Genomic DNA, 9,328 nt, shown 5'->3' on the forward strand with positions numbered 1-9,328 from the left:
CTTCATAAGGGAGGTGCTCCACTCCCTTAATCATCTTGGTTGCCCTACGCTGGACCCTCTCCAGCAGTTCCCTGTCCTTCTTGAACTGAGGGGCCCAGAACTGGACACAATATTCCAGATGTGGTCTCACCAGGGCGGAGTAGAGGGGAAGGAGAACCTCTCTCGATCTACTAGCCACTCCCCTTCTAATACACCCCAGGATGCCATTGGCCTTCCTGGCCACAAGGGCACAGTGCTGGCTCATGGTCATCCTGTTGTCCACCAGGACCCCCAGGTCCCTTTCCCCTACACTGCTCTCTAATATGTAATTTCCCAACCTATACTGGAACCTGGGGTTGTTCCTGCCCAGATGCAGGACTCTACACTTTCCCTTGTTAAATTTCATCAGGTTATTCCCCGCCCAACTCTCCAGCCTGTCCAGGTCCCGCTGAATGGCAGCACAGCCTTCTGGTGTATCAGCCACACCTCCCAGCTTAGTGTCATCAGCAAACTTGCTGATAGTACACTCTATTCCCTCGTCTAAATCGTTAATGAATATATTGAATAATACTGGCCCCAGCACTGACCCCTGAGGCACTCCACTAGATACTGGCCTCCAACTAGACTCCGCACCATTGACTACCACTCTCTGGCTTCTCTCCTTAAGCCAGTTTGCAACCCACCTCACTAGTCTATTGTCTAGACCACACTTCCTCAACTTAGCTGTGAGGATGCTGTGGGAGACTGTGTCAAAGGCTTTACTGAACTCAAGGTAGACCACATCCACTGCTCTGCCATCATCCATCCACCTTGTTACATTCTCATAAAAGGCTATGAGGTTGGTCAAGCATGACTTACCCTTGGTAAAGCCATGCTGACTGCCCCTAATAACCCTCTTATCCTTGATATGCCTTGAGATGGCACCAAGGGTAAGCTGTTCCATTACTTTCCCAGGGACAGAGGTGAGGCTGACCGGTCTATAATTACCCGGGTCCTCCTTCTTGCCCTTTTTGAAGACTGGAGTGACATTTGCTTTCCTCCAATCCTCGGGCACCTCCCCCGTTTCCCAAGACTTGGCAAAGATGATGGAGAGCGGTCCAGCAATGACTTCAGCCAGCTCCCTCAGCACCCGTGGATGCATCCCATCTGGACCCATGGATTTATGGATGTCCAGACTATTTAATTGCTCCCTAACCCAGTCCTCATCAACTAAAGCAAACTCCTCCATTGACCTGGCTTCATCCGGGGTCTCAGGGGTACAGGGCTCCCCAGGACAGCCTCCGGCAGAGTAGACTGAGACAAAGAACGCATTCAGTAATTCTGCCTTCTCTGTATCTTCTGCCACCAGGGCACCCACCCCGTTCATTAGTGGGCCTACATTGCCTCTGGTATTAGTTTTATCAGCTATGTATTTGTAAAAGTTCTTTTTGCTGTCCTTGACCCCTCTCGCCAGCTGTAATTCTAAGGAGGCCTTGGCTATCCTAGCTGCCTTCCTACATCCTCTAACAGCAGCCTTATATTCTTCCCAAGTGGCCAGCCCCTGCTTCCATAACCTGTAAACTCTCCTTTTCTGCTTGAGCATACCCAACAGATCCCTATTCAACCACGCAGGCCTCCTGGCTCCCTTCCTTGACTTCCTTCGTGTGGGGATGCTCTGATCCTGAGCGTGGAAGAAGCAATCTCTGAATGCAATCCAGCTATCTTGGGCCCCTTTTCCTTCAAGCAGTCTTGCCCATGGGATTTCCCCCAGCAATTGCTTGAAAAGGCCAAAGTTAGCCCTGCTAAAGTCCAGGGTTGCAATTCTACTTGCTATTCTGTTCCTGCCACCCAAGATGCTGAACTCCACCATCTCGTGGTCACTGCAACCCAGGCAGCCCTCAACCTTTACTGCTTCAACCAGACCCTCCTTGTTAGTGAGGATGAGATCCAGCAGTGCACCTCTCCTAGTCGGCTCCTCCACCATCTGCATGAGGAAGTTATCATCAATGCACTGGAGGAACCTCCTGGACTGTGGCTGGCTGGCTGAATGGTCCTTCCAGCAAACATCAGGGAAATTAAAATCCCCCACAACAACCAGGGCCTGTGACTGTGAGGCCACTCTCAACTGCCCATAGAAGGCCTCATCAACTTCCTCAGCCTGATCTGGTGGCCTGTAACAGATGCCCACAACAGTGTCACCCCTGCCAGCCTGCCCCTTGATCCTGACCCATACACTCTCAACTCGCTCGTCATCCACTCCTGGGCAGAATTTAGTACATTGTAGTTGCTCTCTCACATAGAGAGCAACTCCACCACCACGCCTGGCTGGCCTGTCTTTCCTGAAAAGGGCGTAGCCATCCATGACCACATTCCAGTCATGTGAACTGTCCCACCATGTTTCCGTAATTGCCACCAGATCATAATCTCCCGACCGAACACAGATTCTAACTCCTCCTGCTTATTCCCCATGCTGCGTGCATCGGTGTACAGGCATTTCAGGGAGCGAGCAGAGCACACCAATTTCTCCCTAGGGGCACAGGAGGCCACCCGGTCCTCATCAGTTTTAGAACACTGCCCCACTGGGACAAGCCCAGCTACAACCCCATCCCCCTTCGAGCCTAGTTTAAAGCTCTCCAAATGAGCCCAGCTAATTCCTGCCCCAGCATCCTTTTGCCCCTGCGAGATAAACCTTTCCCGCTTTATCTTCACAACTGCCACCAGTTATCAAATATCAAGACACAGGCTACTAAGACCTCTTGAAAATTGATTAAGTAGAAGCCAGATGATTGAAAAGTCCAAACCTTTTTTTTTTTCTTGCTAATTTACTGGAGAAAAAAGACTTCTTTTATCACTGTGCATACATAAGTGCTTCCTTACTAAGTTTTGTTCTTGCGGTCTAATTTTAACAAAATTTGGCAAGACAATCAGGTTCCTGCATATTTTGCAATCTAGGCAGTAAAGTAAAGGAGAAAGACTGTCCAAATGTCCTAAAAGAAAAGCTGCAACATGAGCCTTACAGGAAAAGAAGTCCTAAAAACGCTATATACATCAAAAAAGCTTCTGTTCAAACATATCTTCTTAGCCTCCAAAATCGGTCACCAAAGAGACACAAATCTGTTAGAAACCTAGGCTCATGTTGCTCACAAAACTACATATTTAATGATAAATTCACAGACAGCACAACCAGTGAGCCAAATTTTCCTGCGGTCGTGATTCGTATACTTATCTTTAAGCATATGGCTGCATCTCACTGTGCATCTCACTGTGCTTCGACTATGCTTCGAGGTGAACACTATGCTGAAATCTTACTGTGGCCTTATACGTAAATCTTGCTTTTTCATTTTTACTTACAGGTTTAGTTATAACCTCTTCTCTGAGCAAAGAACAACCTACTATAAGGAAAAGAAGTCACCGAACTAAAAATTGTGTGGTTGCTTGATGCAGATCCACATGCAGATTCAAGAAACCCTCTAACTGGGTTCAGGAACACACTGCTAATTTTAAACACACTTTAGTATTTACTGATTACATGCCTCACTCACTGTATGCCTTGATTGTGCAGTGTAGTTTATAACTGGAGTTTAAAGAAACATGATCTTGGTTTTCTAAACTAAATAGATTCATATTCCCTGCAAGAATTAGAATCAGCAGTTTTCTTCTTCAGAATGAGCAAGAAAACAGCTGAATTACTGATCACTGCTAAAGAAATCAGACATTTGGATTTTTGCTTTTAGTTTTTTAAGGGAAAAGATGAGCTGAAAAAGAGGAGTGTCTGCTGCCTAGTGAGGTATCTGTCTGCTTTTCTCCTGAACAGTTGTGTTTCCTCTATGTAGTCAAAGAACAGATAAGAGAAATCATCGTCCACTTAATTTAGCGTATCACTGCTAGGATAGAAGGCTGATGAATAGGAATGACTCTACAAATCCGATTCTCATACTCCACAAGTGACACCACAGAACAATGCCCATGAATTTGCATTCCTTCACATTTCTTCTGTATTCACCACCTGACAAAAAGAGAAGACAAGGTTCTCCCCTTTGCTACCATTTTCACAAAACCTGTGTATTAGGTTCTGTTGATAAAAGACAGGCACAATTATTCTCTTGCACTATATGCATGGGTTTGGGGCTTTCTGCATTCCCACAGCAATGCAATAAGGCCAAATTTTGCTCATGAAAAAGACAACAGCTATAAATAATTCAAGCAACAACTTGCACTTTATCATTGATCTTCAGCAGGTGTTTGTCCTAACACCTTCTTCCCTGTAAGATGACATACTACTTTTAGCAGACAAACATGAAATGTAGTTAATCTCACTTTTAAAAAAATGCTAACAACATCAATAAACAGACAAAAAGGCCCAGCAGAAGCTTTCTAATGAATGCTACAAAGATTTCTTCTTGTTTTTCTCCTCTGTGCTGAAGTCTTGAAAAAAGCTACATCTTTTAAGATATAATTTGGTTTTTTATTGCCTCAACACACATGCACAACCCTAACAATAACTGTAACATCAACAAAATATTCACCCTCTGTGCCCTACCTGCATGAACTTTTGTTCTCAGTTCTCCAAAGCAACTATGGATTTCAAGGCAACAGCCTAAATTTGATCAAGAACTGAATTTAGGATCCAAGACTGAGGCTCCCATTGCTATTTAAATAAATGAAAAAACAATTTTTTTGAGGCGTGATGTGCTTTCCCATTCTTCCTCCATACAGACATATAAATGATACCTGATCTGAGATACTGAAGAGGAAAAGAAAAATCCCCTTCAGTCATTAAGCTAGACTTCTATATGAGGTACATGATTGGTTTAGCCATTAGGAGTTTTTATTCACTCCCAGGCATACGCCATCTCAGCAGGCCACCACAGACGAGACAGAAACATGAAATCCTTACTACCATACTACTGATGTTGGTTGTCAGGCTACTATGAAACCAGCTCTACAGGAAAGTCTAATATTTGAACTTTTCACTCTTATTTCATTTTATCAGACAGCACTGAAGGTTAGCTTTGTTAAAAAAAAAAAAAAAAAGAAAAAGACTGACCTAAAACGTTGAAATGCTGGCAGCCAAAAAGCAGCATTTTTACCTCACCACTTTTCAGGGTGTGGCCTTTCTGATCAGACTTGATTTTTTTAAATTATCATTTCTGATGGGTAATTCAAAACCTGCTGAATACACAGGTGGAGAGTCTGAGGTTTTCAGGGTGAAACCAAAAATATATAGAGTATCCATACAGGTAAGATCAGCAGATTCTTCTCCACTTTGCCCTAATTCACACTGTAACTACATGACTGAAGTGACATGGTGTATATTTTTTAAGAACCTCATCTGAGGTTCAAACAATGACACGATAATGTGTTCACTAATGGGACACATACAGGTGGCCAGAAGGAGGGCCTCCTTTCTGGAATGATCAATAATTAATATTCATAACTACAGTTTGGGACACTAGAAAGAAAGCTTAAAACAAAGTTCTTTACCATAGACTGTATTTCTAAATAGGCATCTAAGATCAGAAGTAAATTTTTGATACTTGGGAGACATGCTTAACACTTCTGTGCTATGATACAGTTTCAGCTAAGCACTTGTATTTTATTGAAGCAATGTCATCACAGGCACAAAAACAGTTCCTAAATGAAAACTACAAAGATTCAGTTTTGACTAAGCAGGTACACACTGAATAAGAAATTTGAATTAAATGCTAGAGGTACTCACTGTGATGCGGATAAACTACACTACCCCTATCATACTTGTCAGAAGTTTTCCTTGGGCATCTATTAAGTCCCATGCTACAGTAAAAAACTTAAGTTCATTAAGAACCTGAAGTATATACATTCCCATATAAGTGCTCTTATTTTTTTAGCTTCTTGAGTGCTTTGTGGCGGCAGGCTTAACCTAGTTTGTGTACGAATAATTTAATGCCAAATAACAGACTTTGTGTAAAAGCAGGTAGTGAGAAAAATTAATGATTTAACTCTTAATCATTTTAAAAGATGCTGCCTTAAAGACATTGGTTTGGAGATCTAACAAAATAAACAGAATTCTGCATTTCTCACACTTGCATTTAAATATTTTTCCTCAATTTTTTAATATCCTATCATTAAGCTGTTCATTGCTCCTTACTGAATACAGCACCTGATCTAGGTTCATTATTATTACAGGAATGAGGAGTAAAAGGCAGAATTTTCAACTGCCCTGCATTCCCCTGAGGTGGGTATAGGAAATACCCAGCAGAAAGCACACAGGAGCGGACTGGATCCAGGGAAAAGCCGAAACGCTTCGCTACACTCTCATATAGGTGTTTCAGGACTGATTCTGTCTGCACTGAGAGGAAAAAGGCATTTCTCCTTCAGCTTTCTAGATGAAGGAAAGCAATATGAGTACTATTAACAACTCCATCTGCACTTATTTCTATGAATTATTCTAGGAGCAAAAATATGGAAAAAATACCCAACTAATTCTTACTGATTTTAGATCCTGTCCTAGGAATTTCCTTAATAAACTGGGGCTTCAAATTAATCAGATAATTTTTAAAAAACAGTTGGATGTTTTCTCAGTTTCAATACTGGTTAAAATTCTTTCTTAGAATTAAATTCTAATTCAGGGTTACAACCTAGCAAGAAAGAGTTGAAAACCAACAGTAAATATAAGCCTGCATGTCCATAAATTATATATTGTAATATTCTACTCCCTAAAGTTCTGAAAAAATATACAGCTGTCTTTACAGGAGATTAGTTTTCACCACTGAAGAGGAAAGGCCTGCTGTTACTTCACATATATGCAGTACAATGCACTCTGTGTTTTAAAATAGGATGTGTCAGATAGTCTAGATATAATCACAGTGTTGAGTGCAGTGTAATCTATGAAATTAAATTTACTGCAACACGTATGGTGGCAAGACTGTGACTTATGAAAATCCTGAGTTGAAAACACTGTTTTTTGAGAAGTAGCTAGTGATTGTGGTAGTTGAACTACAGTCTTGGTAGGGCCTTCTTTCTGAAGATTAATGTTCCTGATTTACACTGCTGTCACACAACAAGACCTGAATCAAGGCAGGCATCCTTTGGGAAGATCTGGCCCAAGGCTAATGTTTTCTGGCTTACATCCATCTTATGAAGGGATGCATACAAACTTATGAGGACAACTGTTGACTTACGTGAACCAAAAGTCCATGTGTAAAGCATACATAAATAAATAGGTCGGTTTGCTAGTGCTAAGCACCTCAAAATTTCCCACTGAAATGAACAGACAAAGATCTTTGGCCAGTACTTTCTTTAAAAACAAACAAACAAACAAAACCAACCAACCAACCAACAACAACAAAACCCCCAAAAAAACAAAGCCAAACAAAAAAACCTAAAAATTGGAACCTAACTTTATTATCCAAAGCAGCTTAGTATTCTTTACTTCTCACCCAAGTGAAGATTATTCCAAGTACCTAATTTCAAGTGGGGAGGTGATGTGGCTGCTTCTGCAAATTGTGCCCTTAAAGGCACTCAATTATTCAGGGCATACATAACCATAGATAGAATGTAACAAGAGCGCAGTGACAAATAGTAGCAGTAGTGGCTGGAATTAATTAATTTGGAATTAATTAATTAATTAACAGGGATAGCTGTTTAAAACTGGAAGAAGACAAGAAAGGACAAAGACATGTCTCACTGTAATTCTGCACCAAAAATTGCCAAATGCCTTAAAAATCTCATACATCAGGTTACCTGTTTCTGTGAACAAGGCAAAAAACTTGAAGTCAGATGCCTGGCTCCCTTTTTAGTGCCCCATGCCAAGTCAGTAACTCCCTCTTCTCTCTGTTTCCCGCTCTCTCTTTCTTCCCTACTTTGTTCAGCAACCAGAGAGTTCCAACAAGAACTTGCTGAAGTGTTTCTGAGCACCACAGACTTCAAAACCTGAGAAACCATGAAGTGTCTGGACTGATTAATGAGACACCGAGAGGCTTACCTGCTGACTTATGCCTTCCCTTGTGTGACTTTCTTGCTGCAGCCCACTCCAGCGTTACGCAGGCAGAGCCATTTCTTTGCAATTCACAATAGAAGCCTTTCCTGTCCCTGCTGGGAGTCACTGATGGCAGCACTTTTTTGAGTCTTCACATACATGAAGCTTTTGACTCACTTGATGTCCTTTCCTCAAGCTACAGAGACAAGAAACAAATTGTTCAACAGTGAAAATATCTGTAGAAAACGTCACTAAACAATGTAAGCTGTGAATTCTGTTTTCTAGGGAGAGGAAACGCATGTTTCCAGATAAGGTCTGTATAAACTACTACAGTTTGATATAACTCTATTGCAACTAATGGTAGCACCTCCATGGGGACAGAGGAAATACTATAATAATACGATGAACCAGATATAAATAAAAAATTCTCAAACAATGCCTATCTTTTATTATCTTTCAGTAAACAAATAAGATAGTCTATGAGAGGCACAAACACATCAAAGCTCCAATGCATGTTGCACAAGGATATTTAATAAAGTTTTACCGTAAGTGTTCTGGATTAGGACCCATCACACAGTATTTAATTTTGTTGATACTACAGTAGTACCAAATGTCTTCAACAGAAACCAGGGCCTGATTACAGTAGAAACTGTGCATCACAAACAAATGATTCAACACACAGAGATTGATGTGGGATGTAGAAAATATTAGCCTTAATTTACTAGCGCAGTCAAAATGGACATACAGAGAAGGATGACTTGCACCATGTCTTGAAAAAGGCCCATGTCAGGGCCTCCAAATCAACTGGGAAACCCAGTATTAGGGTACCTTAACAACAAGAATACCCTCCCCCAAAATGAGGCATCCTGCTCATTTGTCATCTTCCTTCAAAAACCAGTCCGTATTCCTGATCTCAGTAATAGCACAGAAGTACATACATCTCATTTTTTCCTGTTTTTAACTTATAATACTTCTGCTTTCTGGAAAGCACTGAATATGTGAACTGTTACATGTGTTGAGGTACAAAGAATGGGACATGACCCTGCAAACCATGTTTCCATTAGTTTTTAGCCACAATGAAGCGCAAGCAGACAATTGCATCTTTTTAGGATACAACGCACTTTGTGCACTCTGGGGAAGTCCTGGGGCTTTTAAAGTTTAATCTCCTATTGGACACACTTCAACAGAAAAGATTTATCATTCAGGAATAATTATGCTTTGTCCTGTCTACACAAGTAACAATTCTTTCAGAGAAGGCCATCTCAGAGTAGTAAGCAGTTTATGAGGTAGCTCATGGATCACAGAAAGTACACACCTGATATGCTCTTCTCCTAGTACATTTAAGTGATGCAAGATCATTCCCTTTCATGATTGTACAAAGTCTGACTCGGCATCCATTGCTGTCTACTAAGC

The 9,328-nt window shown here is 41.5% G+C and overlaps 1 protein-coding gene across 1 annotated transcript in view; it reads right to left on the bottom strand.

Moving 5' to 3' along the window:
* ADAMTS3 (ADAM metallopeptidase with thrombospondin type 1 motif 3) overlaps nucleotides 1-8,106 on the bottom strand; it is a 164,529-nt gene extending 156,423 nt beyond the window's left edge. The window contains exon 1 of the mRNA XM_065061656.1: nucleotides 7,922-8,106. The gene's annotated coding sequence lies outside the window, so the exon portion shown is untranslated. The remainder of the gene's footprint in view (nucleotides 1-7,921) is intronic.
* Between the last annotated feature and the right edge of the window lie 1,222 nt (nucleotides 8,107-9,328).

Source organism: Columba livia, chromosome 4, assembly GCF_036013475.1.
Source record: "Columba livia isolate bColLiv1 breed racing homer chromosome 4, bColLiv1.pat.W.v2, whole genome shotgun sequence".
Lineage (NCBI taxonomy): Eukaryota > Metazoa > Chordata > Aves > Columbiformes > Columbidae > Columba > Columba livia.